The sequence below is a fragment of the Leiobunum rupestre genome, chromosome 3 (assembly GCF_980474605.1).
Source record: "Leiobunum rupestre chromosome 3, qqLeiRupe1.1.hap1, whole genome shotgun sequence".
Classification (NCBI taxonomy): domain Eukaryota; kingdom Metazoa; phylum Arthropoda; class Arachnida; order Opiliones; family Sclerosomatidae; genus Leiobunum; species Leiobunum rupestre.
In genome coordinates, this window is record NC_143386.1 from 24,610,466 (window position 1) to 24,634,414 (window position 23,949).

At 34.5% G+C, this 23,949-nt stretch overlaps 1 long non-coding RNA gene across 1 annotated transcript; it reads left to right on the forward strand.

The window, feature by feature from the left end:
• Nucleotides 1-19,403: 19,403 nt before the first annotated feature.
• On the forward strand, nt 19,404-19,837 carry LOC149949865 (uncharacterized). The gene is made up of 3 exons (XR_016479926.1): nt 19,404-19,517; nt 19,591-19,667; nt 19,725-19,837. It is a non-coding gene; the product is annotated as an uncharacterized LOC149949865 (long non-coding RNA).
• Nucleotides 19,838-23,949: the final 4,112 nt, after the last annotated feature.

Here is a 23,949-nt window from a genome sequence, read left to right on the forward strand (position 1 = left end):
CCCCTCCGGTACACTTGATTTGAGCGAATTGGGATCTCGTAATTTAAATTTTCATAAAAAAGAGTTCTTAGTTTATCACTTAGTGCTTCTCTAGACTCAACCTCGGTATCGGCTAGTCCTCTTATAACAAGGTTGTTACGACGTAAAGTAACTTCAATATTATCTATACGCATACGATTTTTGTCGGTGGCTGCCACGTTTTCTTTAATTACATGTTCGACTTTCTCTAATTTGTCTTGTAAAGGTGCTATTAAGTCTATTGATAATTGCATGTCAGTTAATTTACGCTCTATTTTGTCTTGGTTGATCTCGATTGTGTCAACCTTGGATTTTGTATCAATAAGGGTATTATTCATGGTATTTAATTTATTAGATATCTTTAACAGTTCTGTCATTAGGGGGTCAGTTGGCGGGGATTCACTCGAGTCATTAGGTTTAGTTAGTCTGGTTTGTCTTTTATCAGACATTGTATCGAATCCGCAGGGTGTACATGTATTTTAAGAGAAACAAAATGATAAAATACAGACCTATATAGAGGTAAAGAGGCTTATTAGATGAGCATAAAAGTCAATGGTCTGACCGCTGCGGATTCTCTCAGCGATGTGGTAGTTTAGTGTTGTTCCGGTCTCGAAGTTAGTTCGTAGTTGATGCACTTTGTATTTGAAGATTAGATAACGTTGGCTGCAAACTTGATAGGTTTTTTCTATTTTTTATAGATTTTTTTGAGTTCCGTGGATTGGGTATATCGTAGTTAAGATTTTAATTTTTCCTTTCCTACTTCCTTCTCTTCTTGCTTTTGGCAAAGGCTTGAGCGGGTGAAAACACAGCAGCAATCTCAGCTGATATGCAGATTCACTCCGTAATGGGTTATGACGCCTTCAGAATAATCTATATAGAGGTAAAGAGGCTTATTAGATGAGCATAAAAGTCAATGGTCTGACCGCTGCGGATTCTCTCAGCGATGTGGTAGTTTAGTGTTGTTCCGGTCTCGAAGTTAGTTCGTAGTTGATGCACTTTGTATTTGAAGATTAGATAACGTTGGCTGCAAACTTGATAGGTTTTTTCTATTTTTTATAGATTTTTTTGAGTTCCGTGGATTGGGTATATCGTAGTTAAGATTTTAATTTTTCCTTTCCTACTTCCTTCTCTTCTTGCTTTTGGCAAAGGCTTGAGCGGGTGAAAACACAGCAGCAATCTCAGCTGATATGCAGATTCACTCCGTAATGGGTTATGACGCCTTCAGAATAATCTATATAGAGGTAAAGAGGCTTATTAGATGAGCATAAAAGTCAATGGTCTGACCGCTGCGGATTCTCTCAGCGATGTTAAAATACAAAAACCCAATCGACCAAACTTTGGAGCCAAAACGACCAATAGAAAAATATATAATAACAACCCAATCAATCAGACCAGAGCAGAGCAAAAATAATTAATAGAAAAATATTTTATAATATCCCAAATTATCAGGCTTCAGAGCAAAAATAACGAATAGAAAAAATTTATAATAATATCCCAATCAATCAGACTTCGGGATCAAAATAGCTCATAGAAAAATATTATTACGCAGTCGAGTAATAAATTAATTCAAAACCAAGCAATATAAAATAGAAAATCAAGAAGCGCAACACCTTACCATTCACAAATACGAATTTTCGACGTTATTATAATGAAACCGGATAAGCTTTAAGCCACGATGTAACCCCTTTAAAGGCCTGGTTCGAAACCTGGGTGGCGCATTTGTTTTTAATCAATAGAGAAAACGCTAAATTATAATTTCTTCGATGCAATAATTTCAATTTCAATTCTATTTCAATTAAACCAAAATTTCGTACTCTATTAAATACGCTTCCGAAAAAACTAAATAAACATCTTCGTAGGGTGTTAATAATCTTCCCACCCAAACAAATATTACATTTATTTTTATTTCAGTTTTACTGGTATTTCAAATTTAAGGAAGTAGATGTCAATGGCTCATCGGTAAAACGTCCGCGTCTTAACAATGTGGCCCGGGTTCGATTCCTGACGGCGATCGAATTTAACTTCTGTTTAATTTATTTTCACTTTTGAAAATAATTTAACTTCAAATTAATTTATTTTCACATTTGAAAATTCTATACATATCTAAAAAAATGTACGGGATAAATTGACGATAGCAACTTTGAAACTGCTTAAAAGACTTTCGATAAAGCTGTTATTGAATAAATGTTAACAACATTATGGAAATATTTGACATCAATAAACTCATAATAGCGTAAAAAAAGAACGGACTTTCGCCAAAGCGGTTTTTAAAAAAAATTACTAGCCATATAGTGGTAAAGCATTTTCTTGTCAAGCAGAACGGCCCGGCCCGGGTTTGAAACCTGGGCGGCGCATTCGTTTTTAATCAACAGAGAAGACGATATATTAAAATATCTTCGATGCAAAAATTTAAATCGAACATGAAATTTCGTTCTATATAAATTAACACCGAAATTTAATTCTCTATTAATTAGTAATATACACTTCCGATAAATCTGAAAGTATAATTTCCGAAGATGCGTAATAAGTATCGGTGGTTCTGTGGTAGAACGTCCACCTGTCATAAAATAGGTTTTAGGTTCAAATCCCGCTCGATACGATCGTAAGTTGACACTAAGACGAATATCGTGAACAATTGGTGGAAACCCTGCCATTGGATGTTTAGAGGTTGCCATAACACTCAGCACTCGATCCGTCCCAAAAGTCAAGCATGAGAAGAAGTTGGAGAAAAAACGCGCATACATCAAAACACAAACACAACAAATACAACCGTCACAACTCAAACACAACAAATACAACCGTCACAACTCAAACACAACAAATACAACCGTCACAACTCAAACTCAACATACCCACCCAACACATAAACATTACAAACAAAATATCAAATCAAACTGAGTTAAAACTGCCGCGACGGTGAGCGTTAACGAAAAGCAACAACCAAACTCAACGTAATCGCTTACCGTCACACGGTGGTTCTGCCAACCTTTAAACTGCTAAAACGGTTATTCGACGCAGTGAGCCAAGAAGTGATTACCCTTTGCCCCGAAAATGCGAACCCACAGACAGACCCACAGACAGACAGACACGGTGGTTGTATCTCCTAGGGGACTTTGTCCCCTCGGAGAGGTAAAAAGCTAGTATTTCCGAGCCAGTTTCACAAAACTGTTTAATCTATAATTTACACTTTGTTAAATACACTAGCAAATGGTGAGATTAAAAAACTTATAAACCTCTACAAACAGAAAAATTACGAGCGTAACCAAAGTAAAAACCAAGAAAACCCTAAAAAAAGGTTAAGGAAAGCATTACAGAATGTTAGTTTATGAAACCAAGGGTATTTTGTGCAATGATTTTATTCAAGAATAAATGATAAAAACTAAATATATATTTGAGTCTTACAAAATAAGCATGTTGTTCTGAGCCGAAGTCCTCCGCAGTGTAAAAATTATCTGTGTTACCATTTGTTACGGAAGATTTAACATTTAAGTTATGAAGCGTACCAACAGTGTCTCTAATTCGGTTAAACGTGGGGTTGTCAGCAGAACCATTGGTCCTTCTATGTCTCCCAATTTCTTGTTCCAGGGAATCCTGGTTAAAATTTCTTGTAAAAACAAAATTTGCTCCTTTTTGAATAAAAAATGGAATCAATTCCAACATAGCTAAAGCTGTCAGAAAAATTTAAATTAGTTAACAAAATGGGGTTATAGTTATCAAGGTTGCTACAGGTCAGGAAAAACAGTGGATTTGAATTTAGGTATATAAAGTTGGGGAGATTAAGAATTTCTTAAAATACAGGGAATTTAAATTTATCTGAAAATATTTGGAAATTAGCAAATTTTTTCCAACAAAAAGTAGGGCAACTTCATAAAATATTACTCTTATTATGGCAGCCCTGATATGACTTATGATAAAAGTAAAATGAGAAGTCAAAAATTTTTATAATTTTGGCCTAATAAGGTCAGGGGAAATGAATAAAAATGGGCTTGTAAATCAGTGAAAAGTAAGGGAATTTGATATAAATATTATTAATATTAATATTATTAATAATATTATTAATATTAATTTGGCCTACAAATGAAATTTAACTGAAGACGATAATCATCAATAGATCTCAATATCTCTAAATTTTGATTTATTTTTTTGGTTCCCTCAGAAAGATTTCTGACATTAAGGATATAGGACCATTTATTCAAATGTCCCATTTATTTTATGGTTTCCGAGACTTTGTTCCCATACTCAAGCATAAGAGCATTGGCCTTAGAATTGCATAGGACTTGAGCACCAACTATGCAGTGTATTTTGAAACCACACTCGTCTAATTTTCTTGTAGCTACAGAAATTATTTAATCCAATTTATCGGCTTTTATAGCATGTGTTGCGAAATAAGCGAATGTGTACTTAATGTTTGAAGTCAAGCCTCATCACATTAGTATAAGTACGTGGCTAGCCAACTGTGCACAGTGTTCCATAGACCCCAAATTTTGGATTAAATTCCACGATAGATAATGTGGAAATATTTTTACATATTATGCTTCAGTACACAATTCTATTGGTTAAAATTCCAAAATAACGGAAGCGCTGCGACCCGTGGCGGTGGAACTAGCTTCCCTAAAGGAATATCGAAAATCCGCCGACGGAAATGAATAGTCCACCATTTGATTAGTCCTAGGTATATCCAAACTCTCTGCACAGACGAAATAAGAGTGAAAAAACTCGTTTACGTCCATGTTCAGAATGGTATATCTCAAAAATGCGCTCGTCTCCGCTGGAACTTTCTTCGACATTCCCAAAGAAAACGATCTACTCGCGTTATTGCCATCGTTACTCGTTCCTGCTCCACCAGGATTAGGGAAATCAACCCATAATGCCAATTTCTTCTACAGTAAACTTTGTATTTTCCTTTTTCGTTCAATGAAAATTGGATTTTTAACCCCACCTTTTATTCTCCACGTTCTTAGTCCGTCTACACATCGCGATACTCCAAATGCAGAACTTTAGGAAACGTATCCACGCGTACTAGGGGCTTACACCGTATTCCTATGTGCTTTCGTCTTTTGGTTGAAAGTTTTGACGTGCAATATCATAAACTGTGTCGGTGCAGCACCACAAATAGGGCAATACTGTTAAGATGAAACTCCAGAAATAATACTGATAACTTTGCCATCGATAACCGTCAAATGGAGACGGTACTTAACGGAAATCGTCACTCCTGACATTGTCATTGTAAATGGAATTAATTTGTGTATTTGATTGTCAGCCCAAGTCTTTGCAACTAAAATCGTTTCCTTCGATTATTTTAGAAATTGCAATCGCAATGGCCTACAGATTGTGGGGCTAGGTTATTCCAAAGTGTGTGACCAATATCTGATCGCACGTTCAGGGGAATAATAGTTGTTACAAATAATGCTGCGTCAGTGGCTTCGCAAGTATTATCAAAATGCAGCTTATATTGTGACTGGCCTGTGCTTCCGTCGAAGCCCCAAGAAGCTGATAGAGTGACTGGAAGCGTATTTAAATTTATTTTCTTGGCGCATGTGATTTGACACTCAATTTTCATTTTCAAAATTCTTCCTGCTGTGTGATCTAGCAGATTTTGTAATGGCACGAACGCCATAGTTTCTGATACGTTGATTGCAAAGGGTCTACAGAGTTCTTTGGATATGTGTAAGCGCCATGGGATATTCAAGTTTGTCTAAACATTTTATACGCGTTGACGGATAAGTTTCAATAAATTATCAGCGCCAATGCTTCTTCTTCGGAGCTAGTTGTTGTTTTTGCCTAAGCAATACTTGACCTAATCAGAGAAGGTCTGTTCGGACTTTTAATTAATTCTCCCAAGACAACCGAACAATCTATTTGACCTCGTCTTTTCGCCACCATTTTCGAAGACTTGATCAATTTGGTTAATGGCTCTCCATCTATATCATTTGTAAATTAATTTATTTGATTATGTTTACAGCGTTGGTTTGCACTCGAAAAATTCATCGGAGGTCTTCCTACGCAAGCTGAAGTTGACGGTTCGGAAGTTGCCACAAAATCACCAGGAATATTAAACGACTTATTTAGCCAACCACCGTGAAATTCTTTAAATCAATCTCTCTTTCCACCAGCGCCTTTCCACCAACGAATATAATTATATTTTCCTTTGTCAACCCTCTGCTTTAACCATTTTAATTGCGGTTCTGAGAGATTTGATAATATTTTGTATCCAAACAAATTCGTAACTGCATTAGCCTTGTTCTCTTCAAAAATAACTTGCAATTTAGACTTTGTAATTGAAACATATCGCACACAATCAATAACGTTATCAATTTTGTTGAATTACAAACAATTAATGAAAACACGGTATAATGGAGCAATGTCCAGAATAACTACAAAAGAAAAACTTGATACCTAAAAAATTTCATGAACTACAAAGCGATAATCCAACCGATATGAGAGATCTCCGAAGATAAAATGAAGTCGCCAATAAAATTTTGGGTAAATATTAAAAACGATGTAAATATTTTAATAAGGGTTTAAAACAATATTTTTTATTTTGAGTTCATTGGTAATTGGTTTTTACGCAACGGAGGTTGGACCAACTTGCAAAAAAAATATCCGTTATTAATACAAATATCATCTCGGAATATTTCTGGCTATAGATGAGTTTTTTTAACTATGTAATCGTTTTTCAAAAATTTCCAACTAGTATGACCGAAATAAGGTCGTATGTTTATACGTTTGCTAGCCCAAGTTTTGTTTGTTTTGCGGGAATTTTTTACATTGATAGCTGATTATTAAAAAAACATGGACAAGTTTTTTCACTTTTATTTTGTCTGTGGAGAGTGTTTGGATACACCTAGGAGATTCAAATTGTTAAATTAGACTAATACGATTGTGGGCTATTCATTTCAGTCGGTGGATTTTCGATATTCCTTCAGGGAAGCTAGTTCTGCCGCCAGGGTTCGCAGCGCTTCCGTTCTGGTATTTTAACCAATCCTATTGTGTACTGAAGCATAATATGTAAAAATATTTCCACATTATCTTTCGTGGAATTTATTCCAAAATTTTGGGTTTCTGGAACACTGCTGTGGCTCTTCCGCTTCCGTAGTTTCCAAATCGCACAGCTTTTCTCCGCAGTGATTCAAGCGGGTGAATCCAATAATATCGCCTGTAGACTGTTTAAAGACTTGATCATCTATGATTTTCATTTCTTCCATCAGTATTGCGTAATATTGTTTATGTAAAGCGAGGGGCTGATCACTCCGCGTAATCGGTGTACAGAGCTGTACCTTTGACTGTACTAATGTGATTACGTGTAATCTTTGAAGTCCCTGCCTTTGGCAGTGCTAATCTTAGCGTAATCCGGTGTACCGAATATCTAAGAGTGGTTAGCCCCTCGATGTAAAGGGTTATCCCGAGGATTTAATTCCTAAACCATTTTCTCAAAAATTTCATCATTAAATCCCGGTGAATTTCCAATGATGTATACTTTTCTTATAAGCGTTCTTTTTGATGGAAGTTGTTTAGTTTAGGATTCCTTTACATCGAAGGGCTCTTATGGAATAAAAATAAACAGTATTTATTGGGACTAGGATATGTTGGTTTTTATTTTTCAACATTAAAAGTTGAACACATTTTGAAATTAAATATCAGCCTTTTTTCTTTCAATTCAGTTTCTAGAATGTTTGATAATGAATCATTTACATCATCCAAAACAGTAGTTCCATTTTTGGAAATGTTAAGCGCCCATTTTTGTCTTAGGCGATTAAAATTTTTAAGGATATATCCAGAGCTTCTCTTTTCCTTCAGCGGTGAAACAAGCTCTTCTTTAGTCAATTTCACTTTGTGACAACACTTCACTGATTTCAATTTATTTTTTCTGTGCTTCAGCATTCTCAAGCTTGACCTTAATTTTTGGCGCCCTCAATGGGTTTTCGTTAAAAGCTGGCAATTTTAATGGTCATAAGCATTGGATACAAAATTGAAATTGGAGGTTTTTACATTTTCCTCACTTGCAATTTCAGATAATTTAGTATCCATATTCCCGGAACAAACGTGTAATTTTTCAAGCGATTGCAAAAAGGTACACAAATCTGTGGTGTTAAAAATCTTACCACGTAGATTAGGCAGGTCTTTATGCGATGTAACTGCTGTATTACATATCGTGAAGATCATGATTATGAGTTTGTTAAACTATTTTTCTTGGATAACTCCAGACCTTCCATGGTAAATGCTAAAGCCCAGATTCGTCGAAGTGGCTGACTACTAAAGAAATCAAAACAATTTTCAACGTTGAAGTCAGGCTTTTTGGAATAGTTATGATCAAAGATATCAAAATTTTCGTCTTCAGTGGAAGTAACATTTATTAAGATAACTTCTAAATCAATTTCTTGTTCACACGATATTTACACTTCACCCTCAACAAAATTCAGATCGAGACCTTCTTCTATATCCAGACATTGATAGATATTTTCAAATTGGTTTTCTGTAATTGAGTCAGCTTGGCGATTTATTTTGTTGTATGTCCTTATGTTTCTAGACTAAATCAAGATAATTTTTAAATTAACTTAATAAATTTGCATATTATGAAGATAAAAGTTCAATTACCTTCGGAGTACTCTCATGTGTGAAAACATCTAACGTTCAATGCTCTTGAGTGTGGAAAATTTAGTCTGGATATTTTGGTGTTGGCCCATTATTTCCCATAAAATGTTTGGTTAAAATTAGAAATCGCAATTTTATTATTGAAAATTGTAAAGATCGATTTCAAAAGTTACAACCAATATTAAAAAATCAGAATTTTTTTTTAATAAGATTTGATTTGGCGGCGAACTAAAACTATTACGGCCTTGGCTGCGTTTCGCCGTTCACTAAAAGATCTATTACCAATTTATCTGGTCACATTGGTCATTACAAATGAATGGAAGACGTATATTTCGGTGCTCGGGCATTTTATTTATTTTTTATTTAAATAAGGAACTTGGTTGTTGAATATCTTATCTTTTTTAATAGAATTTGTTTTGTATTTTTTATGGAATATCTCATCTTATTTTTTTTACTAGAAATGTTTTTTTTTATTTATATATAAGTTGTAGCCTCAACTGTGATATTCATCAAATATGGCGATGTTTCTGGAGAGTTTGAGAGGTGGAAAAAAGCTCGTTGACAATGACAACTTCGAGTATCATCATAATGATCTAATATAATAGTTACAATTTTATATTGTTCATAGGTTTCTGGCAGTGCGTAAATAAAGGACATTGCAAAGCAAGGGCCCACACAATTGGAAATAAAATTGTTCAACTTTTAAATGAGCACACACACGTTGCCACCGTAGCCTTGGTCGAATCTAAGTTTGCATACAACGAGGTGAAATGCCTGGCGAAAAGTACCGACTCATGTAACAAGGAAATCCTCGGAAGCGTAGTTGCGCAAATGACAGAACCCTCCAGAGCCCAACTTCCATCGTCTTATTCTTAACGAACTGATGGAACATTCAAAATCGGGTGAGGGATTTTCTTTCAGCTGTTTTCCATCCACGAAAGAAATTAATGGGTCAGTCATTCCTTCCATTTATGTACTGGTGACTAGTAAAACCATAGAACAATATTTACGGGTAATTAAAAAAGTTAAAGAAATCTGCCCAGCTGGAAATCCTAGGACGATTATGGCAGATTTTGAGAAAGCTTAGGCATATGCCTTCAAAGACGTTTATCCAAGAACAAAAACCAAAGGTTTTTTTTTCATCTTTCACAATGTGTGTACCGTAGAATACAAGGGAAGGTTTACAACAAAGGTACGTCAACTATGCAGACTTTTCTATAAAATGCCAAATGATCCCTGCCTTGTCCTTAGTACCTTAGGAATATGTAATTACTGGATTGAAGCCCTTGTTGAAAACCTGCCTGAGAGCCTGGAACCGGTGCTTAATTACTTCGAACATAATTTCATTGGCAGGCTACGAGCACACAGATTAAGAGCAGCACCAAGGTATCCCTCTGAGCAATGGAATCATTACGACACAGAAATGGCAGGCGAAAACAAAATTAACAACGCGGTCAAAGGTTGGCATCGAGGAATGCTATCTTACATGTCATGTCATCACCCCAGTATATGGAAATTTTTCCAGGTGCTGCAAGAACAAGAAGCCATATCGTCCTTGAGAATTGAACATCACGCTCTGCTGCGACGCATCGCCGATTCGACTGGGCGCCGTATTGTCTCATATATAGCCTGATGAAAATGATAGACCAGTTAGTTTTGCATCACGAACCTTAACAAAATCGGAGAAGAATTACAGCCAAATTGAGAAGGAAGCCTTGGCATAAGTTTTTAGCGTATCGCGGTTCCAGGAATATATTCTGGGCCGGCATTTCACTTTCTTAGCTGATCGTAATCCATTAACCGTTCTTCTATCTCCACATAAACAGTTTCTGACGACAACTGCTTCACGTATTCAGACATGGACCGTTACCCTTGGAGCGTACAACTATGATAATAAATATTGATCTGGAAAAAGTAATAAAAATGCCGACGCAATTAGCAGATTGCGAATTCCGAGTGAAGCAGATCTTTTTTTACAGCCGCAAGAGAACGTATTGTCGTTGTAGTCATTGGAAACCGGTCCAGTTACATGCGCTGACATCCGGAATGCGATAGAAGCCGATCCAAACATATTACACCTCCTGCAATATATCAAGGACACTTGGACTCAAAAGGTCCCGGAAGTAATCCAACCGTTTGCCACTAGACGCTTAGAACTATATATATGAAATGATATAATCCTATGGAACAATCGAATATTTATTCCACAGATCTAGAGAAGTACTGTTCTCAAAAAACTTCGTGAATTGCATTTTGGAATCACGAAGACAAAGAGATTAGGAAGGTCAACTGTTTGGTGGCCAGCTATGGACAAGGAAATAGGACCCATTGTGGCTGCATGCACAAAATGTCCAGAAACTGCAGCCATGCCAGAGAAATGTACATCCAATTGGCCAGAGAAGACTCGCCCAATGCAAAGGGTTCACATAGATTACCTTGGTCCCTATGAAAATAAAATTATCTTCGTATTTTTAGATATATATTCTAGCTGTATAGAAGCATTTCATACCAAGTTGACTACTTCAAGCCGAAGCATTGAATTAGCCATTTCAGTTTACATAGATCCACGTAGTGGCAAATGTAAGAAGCTCATAAACTGCTGGATTTTCATCTGCTAAGCAGACGCTTTATTGGAAAATCGTCTGCTTAGCAGACGAAAATCCAGCAGTTCATGAGCTTCTAGCATTTGCCACTAAGTGGCTCTATGTAAACTGAAAAGGCTAATTGTTGACAGAAATCTTTTCCAGTTATGGGCTTCCCAGAGTGTCTAGTCAATGGTACCACATTTACCATGTTTTGGTAGAAGTAAGCTTTCCTACTTTTATACTAAGTTTTAAGATCTCAATTGCTTAAGTTAATTATTGACAATACGTTTCCTTGTAACTGTATAGTTTTATAAATACAGAGAAATAAAATATTAAGTTTTAGAAATATAGTATAAAGTTTTAGAAATACAGTATAAAGTCTTATAAATACAGAGAAATAAAATATTAAGTTTTAGAAATATAGTATAAAGTTTTAGAAATACAGTATAAAGTCTTATAAATACAGATAAACACAGTATAAAGTTTTATAATTACAGAGAAATACAGTATAAAGATTTATAAATACAGATAAATACTGTCTAAAACTTCTTTAAGGTTGCTGGGAAATCGTGCTGGTGAAGCGACAGTGGAAAATTTAATTACAAGCGTTCCAACCCAAACGCTGGGTTTCTTGTTGCAATAGCATTCCTTTTTCTTTTTGATTCCCATAAAATGTTAATGAGATATTTCGAAGCAAAAAATTACGATTGAGAGTGCCGTTCCGATGAACCAGACCCGGAAAATCGGCGTCAAAAAGGACATAACGATTGGTTGCGGGGGAATACTCGCGGATGTCTGATTTATTCGGTAATGCTGAAATTCAATGTATATCTGGAATGCTCGCTCCTGTCTAGTCTCCAAAAATCTCGAAACCCTGAAAAACAGTGAGAAGTTATCAATTTTTTAAATTTGAATGAAAAACTCGTTTCTGATCTTAAATAGCCATCTTTTTGGCCTAAAGAAGGTTTTTCTGGAGGTCGACTTTGATAAATCAATTTAAAACTTTAAAACAAATAAGCTTCTAAGCGAAACTGGAAGACAAGTAAATGAATGCCTGATAAGTTTTTAGTGGTTAGCTGGCGTAGGGATTTGGACAGACACACTATTTCTTAAAAAGCCTCCAATTATTCCTTGAATATCCTAAAAAGCGTCAAGGAAAAACATTATAATCATGAAGTTATCTAAAATCACCCTTAAAAAAATGTTTTTCCTAAAAAGTGGAGGGGCCTCTAATTTTTTACTTTAGCGGTTTTGAACATTCATTTGAAAAGAAGAATTTCTTACCGGTATTGAATTTTCTCTTGAATGATTGTCGGAATATTAGATGATAAGAAGATATGAGTCGACCTCGTAAGATACTCCTCCTTTCCTCGGTACATGTTGTCGCAATCTGGGTTGTTCTTAACTATTATTGGAAACCAATCAGATGGGGCAAAGGAAACTGAATTTTGATTAACACAGAGGTTTTGATCTTTCACTTGCGCCACAAACAATTTTGTGTCTGTCGTCCATAATGTCTAAAATAATTAGAAATGCCTTAAATAATTAGATAACTAGCAGACACAAGTCCAAAAACTAAAAATAACCCATCTTAAAGACATCTAAACCTTTACGCTGATCAAGAGAGAAAATGATCAAAGCGACGTTTCTTTTGTAGGTTGCATTACCGAAGCTTTCAGATGGTATCTATCATTCCGACATTGGTTTCTCTCATTGCCTCCTTTTATCGTTATTGCGTGGGAGCGACAACCACGTAAAACATTTATTAGCTTGGTTCATTTACATTAATATTTACGCCTAGTAACAGCTTGTTAAGAAATTATGTATAATTTGGAACCCTTAAATCGAAATTTTGTGAATGACCCCTCTCTTTTAAATCTTTATTGCGCATGACAGACCATGCCCATTCCAGAGAGAACAGTCAATAGCAAGGTCGGCGACAGACGACGAAACAAAACGAACGTTTAAACGCATAATAATTAGACTTTTCGATTAAATGCTCTTCCACAAAAAAGAATGGCGGGATAATCTCTATCGAACTGACGAACTGAGTTGAATCGGCAGTGGGTACATCGCGAATCACTGCTTAATAGTTTTTGGACAAAATGGCGTCACGAGTATATACTGCAGTTACGTTCTGCTCATCAACGAAACATCGGAGCTGAAACAACAGCAGAAATGAGGCCGGGTTACGTCGTTCTTGTAAAAGATAATAAACTTCCTCGATATCTGTGGACGATGGGACGAATGCTCGATGTCTATCCAGGACGGGGGGAAGAAAGAATTAGATCATGTTTGGTAAAAACTCCCAAGACTGAACTCCAGAGAGCAGTACAGCTTTTATACGCATTAGAAGTAAATTGAACTTAAATGTATGTGATAGTTATCATAACCTCAAAATAATGTTGCTCTAGTTTATAATGTAAAGTCACAATAGGCAAGGGTGTTAAGAAATGATATAGAAATTTATATTTATAATTTGGAACCCCTAAAAAATCGAAATTTTGTGAATGACCCCTCTATATTAAATCATTATAGCGCATGACAGACCGTGTCCATTCCAGAGAGAGGCGGCCAATACCAAGGTCGGCGTCAGATGACGAAACAAAACGTTTAAACTCGTAAAAATTAGAATTGTCAATTCATTTAATGTAACTAAAAGTTTGTTAAATTTCATATACGAAGTTAAGCTTGTTAGTCAAACGATCATAAATTTTCCATATTAAGTATTAATCTACATTTTAATGAATGGAAAAATAGCACAGCTAGAAAAATATTTCTTTACTTAGTTGCCAGCTACTATGAATTAATTAATCATTAGTCAAAATAAATGAATATGTAAATGCAAACAGTTAGCCCTGACTTTTTCAAATTCAAATGATAGTTTTTAAATAATGTATCTTATGCTGTTGGGGGAATTCAAGTTCGTGCAGCGCCATCTATATTTAAATTGCCAACCTCAATCAATCTTTGGATCGACACACGATGTTAAATTTGCGGTAGCTGTCAGTGGCGGACTGGCCATAGAGTGAACCTGCCGGTTTGGCAGGTGGGCCCCATGGATCGTTCATGAATTGGGCCCCCTTAAACATGATAGCATTATAGTGGTTAAGGCTGGCCCCTTTGTCTCCTGGCAGTCAAAAATATTAGGCCCAGTCCGCCACTGGTAGCTGTTCCACTAGAAAACCTTTTTAATAAAACTTTCCCGTTTAAATTTAAACACGTGACAGTTTCATTTCGTTATAGCAATTCTCTTGCTGACATACTAAGAAATTTAAAAAATAACAAATTTAATATTTCATAATTCGGAAAAACCAGCTCGCCATGTTTTATTTGAGTTGATTACCTTAATATTAGTAGAGAATAAAGTAGATGCCGCATAGTATCGTTCAATATCGGGGTTGTTGAAGACATCTTTCAGAGTGTCTATATCACTGATCCATTTTACGGTTGCCAACTCCCCCTTCATGTTGCACAAATAACCTTTTTGCAAGATCAGAGTAGCCCCAAGGAGCCAACCTGATAGAAGAAGTCTCCAGGAGCACCTGTGACGGTGAAACGGTCCGACGACATCTATAAATGGAAAATAGTTTTTAAATTTCAAGGAAAACCGTGTATTTCGGTAGAATCCTCTTTGAATAGGTACATTCTTTTGAGTTTCTACTTTTTATTTGTTCAAAAAATGTTAGGAATGGCAGATGCTTTTAGTTTCCTGGATAGCTGGCTTATAAATAATTATTTATTAATTTCGTTTTGAAATTAATTATTAGTTTTAAGCTGTTATTTGAGTTGCAATGTAGCCAAAGTTCATCGTCATCGTAATAACTTGCAAAACCTTCGATAAATTCAATATGCACTTTTGTTCCTATTCTCACATAGTTAATCTTACAGTTTATGAATGATCTTGGATTTAAATCATCAACCCTTCTACTAGCTGTTTGCCGACAATATAATGGTAAATTTCTTTATTTAAGTGTATATATTTTTGTAGTTTAAACTTAAAAATTAGCATGCAGTTAAGGGGTCATCCCCATAAATAAACGTTCGGTCTCTTTTCTGAGTGGTAATTTCTCCCCCCAAAAAAGGATGATAAATTGACTTTATAGATGTTCCCCAGCTGCTTAAGATTTTTAAATATTTTTTAATATATCTAAATATATTAGGACAATATTTTTAATATATGAGCTCTTGAGATTATATACTAGTAAAATTAAAGGAAAATTGCATCTTTTAAGTTAGGTTTTACAAAAATCACTCAGTATTATACTAAATTCCCTACATTAGCAATTTATATCCGTTAATTATTCCTCTACATTTATAATCGTATTTGAAAAGAAGAGTGTAATTTTCCTTTAATATCAAGAATGCATGGGAGAAACATGCTAAATATATTTTTACTAAAATTAGGATCAATTTCATATTTTAATTCAGTACTATTTAATGTTTAGAAATTAAAATGGTTCGCTACCAATGTTCAATGTGTGATGTAAAAAGACCAACTTCCATCAAACTTCTTCATCATTATCGCAAACTACACATTTTAAAATCACGTGTTATTTTGAGAATTGCCCTAAAACATATTCAAATTTTCATAGTTTTAAAAGCCATTGTCAACGCAACAATAAAAATGAAATTAGTCATCAAACAATAGAAGACAATAATTTAAATTTAAATCAGATGGATATAGAACTTGAAAATAACAATTTAGATGTTGAATAAGATATTTTGGATGATAATGAACCAGACAATGAAAACTACGTTGTGAATCTGAGGAAAAATTTAGCGTTGATGGTCCTTAAACTCAGAGAAAAGCATTTACTTCCTCGCTCAGTTGCAAGTAGTATTGCAAATGATGTAGGGCTAATCGTTGAAAATGTCAAATAATTATGTGAGAAATTTGAAGGGAACGAATGTCCGGATTCCGAAACTTTAACGGATGTAATTAGAAGTGATTATAAATTAGATACATTTTGCGTGACCGAACTCGAGCTTATTCTTCCCACAGAATATAATTTAGGGGAACAAGAAAGAATGGTAAAATTTATAAAGACACATTCCAATATGTTAATATTTTAGATTTACTTAGAAAAATACTGTCATTTAGTGACGTGTGGGAAGAAATTAAAAATTATCAAGAAACGAATGGCATTCTTAAAAATGATGACATTCTAACTGACTATACACTGATGGGGAAATTTTTAAAAATATTGTTTTCCAAGGTGATCAATCTCTAATACGAATACACTTATACAGTGATGAAGTAGAGTTGGCCAACCCATTAGGTTCCAAGCGCGGTAAACATAAAATTAGTGTATTTTATTTTTTCATTGGAAATATTTCGCCTAGATTGAGAAGCAAATTGAGTAATATCTATTTAGCAGTTATGGTTCGGGATAAGTTGGTAAACCAATATGGCTATGCGAAAGTTTTAGAACCACTCATTAAGGATTTAATTAGGTTGCAAACTGAGGGAATTTATATTAAAGAAAAAGATACAACCGTAAAAAGGTGCTTTAGCCACAATATCGGGAGATAATTTATCATCCCACAAGCTAGCAGGTTTTAATAAAGGGTTTTCGGGTCTTAGAATATGTCGACATTGTATGGCAACGAGAAATTATATATGTGAAAATTTTTTGGAATCTGATTACACATTACTAAGTAAATGCTGTTTTGGAAAACCCAGAAAATGCAGCTGCTTATGGTGTGCAGGGAAAATCGCCTTTTTTAGAAATTCCTCAATTTAAAGTTACAAATAGTTTTCCTCCCGATATCATGCATGACCTCTACGAAGGAGTTATACCACTTGTTTTGAAAGTGGTGTTAAGTGGCCTCATAAATGCAAAATGTTTTTTTTTCAGACGAAATGAATGACCTTTTGACAAATTTTATTTACGGTTGTCAGGACGTAACTAATAAACCTGGTACTTTTACTAGATCTATTTTTTTAAAAGATGTGAATTTAACGGGGACAGCAGCTCAAAAATGTTGCCTGTTTTACTTGTTTCCTTTTATCTTTGGAACCAGTGTTTTGGAAACCAATGAATATTGGGAACTTTTTTTAAATTTAAAAGAAATAGTGGATATTCTGGTCGCTCCAAATATTCCAATATCTTGGCTAAGTTATGCAAGTGATTTAATAGAGGAATTTTATAAAAAATTTTTTTAAAGAATTAGCTCCTACAAAGTTTACCCCGTAAGTTCATTATTTGGTTCATTACCCTCGGCTTACTCTGAAATTTGGTCCGTTGAGAAGGCTGTCGTGTATTAGATTCGAAGCCAAACATCAAAAGTTTAAAATAATGGCAAATAGATCTAGAAACTTTACTAATATTGCCAAAACATTAGCAGTAAGACATCAGTATGAACTGTGTTACGATATTAGTGGAGAAAAGCCCTTGCAGTTGATAACGATGAAAAAGGTGTGAAAGCAATATTGTTTTCCACATTGCCATACGAGTTTAAAGTTAAAATTAGAGAATATGATTATATAAATGAAACAGATTACGATCAAACTGTCTATAAAGCGAAAGAAATTAGAGTAAATTCTGTGTGTTATAAATTGAACACGTTCATAACTATAGATTTAGTGCACGGTGAAGACATCCCACTTTTTCTCAAAATTGCTCAGATTTTAAAAATTAAGGAAAAGTGGCTTATCTGTGGTAAAGTTTTCATTGCCAATGAATTTTCTTCCGATCTAAAATCTTATGAAGTGAAAGATGCAAAACTGTGGCGAATTATTCTACCTGGTGAAGAAATAGATTTTCAGGCGATGAATGCCTACACCATAAATTCCAAATATTATATGGCTTTAAGATATAAACTTTGCCGTAAAAGTTAATGTGATTTATATAAACTAACAGGCGTCGCGAAGTTACTGCGTGACATTCAACGAAAGAACTAAAGAAATAGTTTTGGAAGAACCCCACACCATGGAAAATCTCTCGGAAAAGATTAAAAAGACTTAAAAAAAAATTCACCGGCATTCAATATCTGTCTACTAAATGGAAAAAATTTGTAGATGTAGACAGTGACGACGAGGAAAGCCCACCTGATGGTACAGAACTAAATATTATTGGTCCGGTTGGAAGTCCTGATTTACAACAACCAGCCGCAACTTTTCCAACACCACAACTTATTGCAACTCCGTCAACGTAAGTGCAAATTCGGCTATTCTTTAAAAAAAATGTGTAAACCAATTGTTTATATAAATATTTCTTAATATTGGATGTGATCCAATAACTGAAAAAGATGATGAACCTTCCAGCACAAAGAGGATTCCACTACCTTACAAGTTGCCAATTTTTCCACGTAGTGTACAGAAATTGATAGACGAGAAAAGTCCACAAGTTTGGGATACTCATAACAAATCCCAAATTTTTGTAGCCTTGCACGAAGATATGAGTCAATACACATTGTAAGACAAAACATAACGATTCTGTATAGTGTAGTCATCTAATAATTGCATGATTTTGCGTAATTTTAGGTATCCCACTCCTGACGAGTATGCCAGAGTAGCTTCAACTTTGGTGAAACAATATGGATTCTTAAGAGACAGAAGCAATATCGGATCTGAATATGTAAGCATTTTTTAGATTATTATTTAAGGAACTTTTATAATGAAAATTTAATTTGATTATCTAGGCTACATGGCGTGAAAGTCTTAAGACTAGATTTAAAAAAGAGAGGAAAGTATTATCTAATCTTCCAGAAGTTCAAATTAAAGCACAAAAACATGGCCATTCGAACAACAAGCGAAGCAGTAATAGTCAACCCCCACTAAAAAAGAAAATCCAAAGAGTTGCACCACAGGTAATAATTATTTAACATAAGATAGCGATTTTATCCGTATTTCTAACTTTGTTCAATTTTATAGGATGATTCCTTCGAAGATGATGTAAGCATTGAAGCGCATATCAAATGCATTCGAGAAGAATCCAAGAAGACCAAACCCAATGCCTTGATTATTGACGAAAAGATGCAACGTACTTTTTAATCGAGAAATAAATCAACCGAACACAAAAGTGTACCAGGAGTTTTGGAAAGCTACCCAATTCTTATTAAAGTAAAAGAGGTATGACTATTTCAGAATATGTGACTTTGTCAAAGTAATTATAAAATTTTCTTTTTCTTTTTAGCTGCATAAGGAATTCACTAGAATATTAGGTAGGGATATTCTTCCCGACAAGAAAATTTTCGAATATATTCTACCATTGAGGAACAGAATTTTCAAAATGACTGAAAAAACGCAACTGGCCAAGAAAGTGAAATCGGAGCTTGAAGCGAAAAAGGATTTTGTTACAGTTGACAAGTTTGCTGGTAAATAACGCTTTTCTCTTAAGTTATCATATAAAAATTAATTAATTATAAATTTAAATAAGTTTCTCTTTAGAAATGGAAGTTGCTTCTTGCCTAATTCTCCTCCCGATAATTTTTAAGGAAGATTGGAAATTTTTGTTTACGTTTGAGGTAAATATTTTGTTTTTAAATTATTTTCTACGTGACATTAATTTTATATTTTTGTAGGAACCTACAGATGTACACGTTAATGCAGTTTTACAAATTTCCGAAGAAAATGTCTTGGAAAACCCAGTAAAAATGGTTTTATAAACTGAGATATTTCACATTTCCAGTGTTTTTAAAGGGTTCACTTTGTTTTTTATTTCTTATTACGTTTTTGGTATTAGTTATTCACCAAAATTGCTTAAAACGTTAGAGTTTGTGCAAAAAGTAATTTTAAAAATTGAACCAAACTTAAAGCACATTTCAGTACCTGTAAAAAACGCAATTAACAAACTGCTTGTTTGAACTTTGTTTTTGAAAATGGACAATTTGCATAAAACTGATTGTAAAACTTGAATTTTAATTTTTTTGTTTATTAGTAGACATTGTATTTGATTTTAAATCTAAGGTATGGGGAAAACCAAAAATAGTTTAATGGAATACCTTTTTTAGAATTAACATGTCTTTAAAAAGGTGCAGTGTAATTCCAAGAAAGGCTTAATTTAAAACCAATGGGGTACAGGAAAAACCATATATAGTATATAAAAATACCCCTTTCGGACCTAACCCGTCTCTCAAATGGTACAATTCAATTCCAAAAAGGCCTAAATAAAAACCAGGGTGGTACAGGGAAAATCCATAAATAGTATATTAAAATACCTCTTTTGGAATTAACCTGACCCTCAAAAAGGGCATTTTAATTCCAAGAATGGCCTAAATTAAAACCAGGGCGGTACAGGAAAACCCTATAAACAGTATATTAAAGTACCTCTTTCGGATTTCACCTGTCACCTAAAAGGTACATTTTAATTCCAAGAACAGCTCAAATTAAAATCATTAACAGTATGCCAAAAAACCTTTGGAAGTAATGCCAAACTCCTACAAAGGTATATTTTAATTCTAATAAAGGATCAAATCAATACCATATGATATTAAGCAATACCATAAATAGTATAATAGAAAACCTTTCGTACTACGAGTTTACACCTCAGAAGGTGTATTCTTACTTCGAATAAGTGACCAGAAAATACCTTAAGGTTTTAAGAAATACTTCTTAATTATGGTATTTTTTGATACCTAAATAAACAGGTATCTTTTAATACCTTTTAAGGTCGCTGTGTGGATGCAACAAAAAATACCTTCTATGGTATAAAAAAGTCACTTTTTTTAACGGTGTAGGAAAGCTTCTACTCAGCAAGAGTGGTTTTGCAGTGGGACTTCATCTAAGTAAATTTTTTTTCAACGTTAGCGACGAGGTGAAGACTTACCTGAGTGAAGTAATCAGGGTTCGGAAACTTAAAAAGAAGAATATTCATGAACAACTGCGTACCGGAATAAGTTACTCTTATGGTTGTGATATTGCTCAACCTTCCCAGCTACAACACGATTGTCTTAACGAGTGGGAGATGCGGTTTGAAACGAACTATTTGTTAGCAGTCGAGAAATTAAACTACGAAGAGATCGGCAAAACATAATCCTTAAAAAAAATTTAAATGATGTATTTTGTAAAAGAATGATTAATCAAATTGTATGTACTGCTAAAAAGATTTGATGTAATAAATAGAACTTTATTTGTAAATATTTTGTCATTCTTAAAAATTGATTTCACCTTACAGCACACTTTCAACGGGCTCATCGTTGGTGCGACGCAGTCCGAAAAATCTTTCTTCGTACCCTAGTAGCACAAGCTATTCATTTTGTAATTGGATAAGTGATGGTATAACTGCCGTACTGCTGGGAAATAGTCGTTAGCCGGGGAAAAGCCTATCTACATCAATTTGCCGGAGTACTCGAAAAAATTACCGGCACCAAAACATACGGTTTACCGGCGTTTATACGTAATAGAAACCAATATGTTTTATTTAACCATTTACGAGGGTACGTCAAATTTCAAACAAAAACGCTTGTAATAAATAAAATTTGCCTTATTTTTAAAGTCTATTACTTTTCAACAAATGTTTTATTCTGGTGTAATCATTCTGCTAAATTACCCATCACTTTGCCAGCATCTTCTGTTTTTTTGAACTGATGAACCGAATTACGTAATCTAGCGAATAAATGAGACAGGGTTCACTTACACTTTCATAATAATATTATAAAAATTCTTATGTTCATAAATACTTGAAAATTATTAAAGTTAGCGAAGGAAGACGATTGAGTCTAGAGTTATATTAAACAATAATTTAAATTATAATCTGCAACATAAAGAAGCGAGCGCTTGGGGAAGAATCGGATGGTTACTAAAAAGAGAAAAGTGACCCCTGTGTGCTGGCAACACGTGGTTACGGTGGCTTACCTCATTCGGAAAATTTTCACATTTTAGAGGTGACAGTGGTTTTTCGTTCCAAGTTTTATGTTTAAACCCTAGTATCATGCAATTAAGGTAATTTTTGGAATAATATTTATAGTATTAGTTATATATTCAAATCCTTTTACTATATATTTGTTATTGTTATTATATTTTCATTTTCATTAACTGTATTCAGTGTCTGTTTTATTAAGCCTTGGCATTCAATGTCTAGACATTAATGACCATTAGAGTTAGGGCAGAGGCTTAGTTAACGTTAATTAATTCATGGTGTTATTCAGTAATTTTTTAATTAATGTAAGAGTAATTTTTAGGTAAAAAATGCAGTTCATACGGTGGTCATAAATATGCTGATTGCTGTCGTCGTATCCTTAAAAATATTTTGAGTCATCAATTACTACTTCAGTTCAATTGGAAAGGCTTGAACGGAAAATAGGCATTTGAACAACTCAAGTTGAAAGACGTAGTTAATGGTAAATATATTTCTTATATAGACTCTAGATAAGCAAACCTCCGAAGGGCTTGTGGGGCTCCATTAAATTACCATTATGCCCTCCAGCCCTCCGACGTTCCCTCCGGAGGTTTGCCCACGTACGATATAGAGCTGTTTTCAAAGGTTGGTAGAATTTTGGATATTAGGATTCTAAACAGTGGAAGGGCGAGGAAGTTTTTACAAGATAGGCAAAGTAAGCTTTTGGTGACGCTTTTTAATATTTGAGTCCCTTAAATAGAATTTCCAGGCCTCTATTATAATTTTTCTATAGTTAGAAAAAGTCTTGATCAAACTTATACGATGCCTCTAAACTAATTAATTATATTAATGAACCAACAAATGGTTTCGCGAATATTAATTTTGGGCCCCCTTGGTAGGCGGGTTGCCTATCACGCTACTGATCCTAAATATCGATGTAGCGCTTTTCTAAAATGCAGAAGCTAAAACTAAGAAACTGCGCTGAAAAAGAAATTGGTAATCACAATTTCAAATTCTTCTATGTTGGGTCAAGTATGAACTAAGGTTAACTGAAAATATAGAGATGCAACTATAGCCTCTGTCTTTGTCCCGTTAGTAAGATATTCTTCACCTGTAGAGAAAAAAATCCTTGCACTACTAGCGCGTGTAAGCTTTGGAAAGAGAAGGGGGCATGGTTTTTATTCCGAACAAGACAGGTGAATAGAGTACTGTCTTCAAATTCTCAGTTAACTTTAAGTCATCTTTATAATATACAAGTATTAATGTTTTTTTTCTTGTTTTGATTATATTAGGGGCAGTTTTGCTTAATTTCAAAAATGCTACTCACTTTCAAGTTAAAAACATTTTAAAGAGGTGGATACGAAATGCGTGTGACGACCGTGAGCGTCGGAGAATAGATGTATTACCACCGACTGAAGAATCTGACTAGTTATCATTATTATTTAAATTTTAATGTAACCAGCAATTTTTTAGATTTCTTTTGTAAATGGTTTAGATATTTAACCGGTTTTGGTTTGATTTTCTGCGCAATGAGGTAATTTATTTCTGAAAACTACATTTGAATAATATTTAGGTTTTTAACCGAGATAGTAGAAGGAAAGTGAGGTCGACACTCCGAACCCGGGTTCGGGTTTGGGTTCGGGATCGAAATCCGGGATTTAAGGGATGAAATGGGGGTAAAATCATCGAAAAGTCAATGTATTTAGGGTATTTCTCGCGACGATTTGTTTTCCCGTATATCAACATATTGTGTCCAGGCCAACTTGTTCATTTATCTACGCTTATCTCGAAAGATACTTGAACGTATATCTTATCATGTTTTATCGTACGGAATAAGTTGAAATGATGTAAAAATTGATAACCTAGGCGACGCGTGCGCAGATTACCCCGGGGGACGCGGTTAATTTGAATTGAAGTGTTTTGACGTCATGGAATATTCGTTGTTAAAGTAGAATGGAAATATTTTTGAA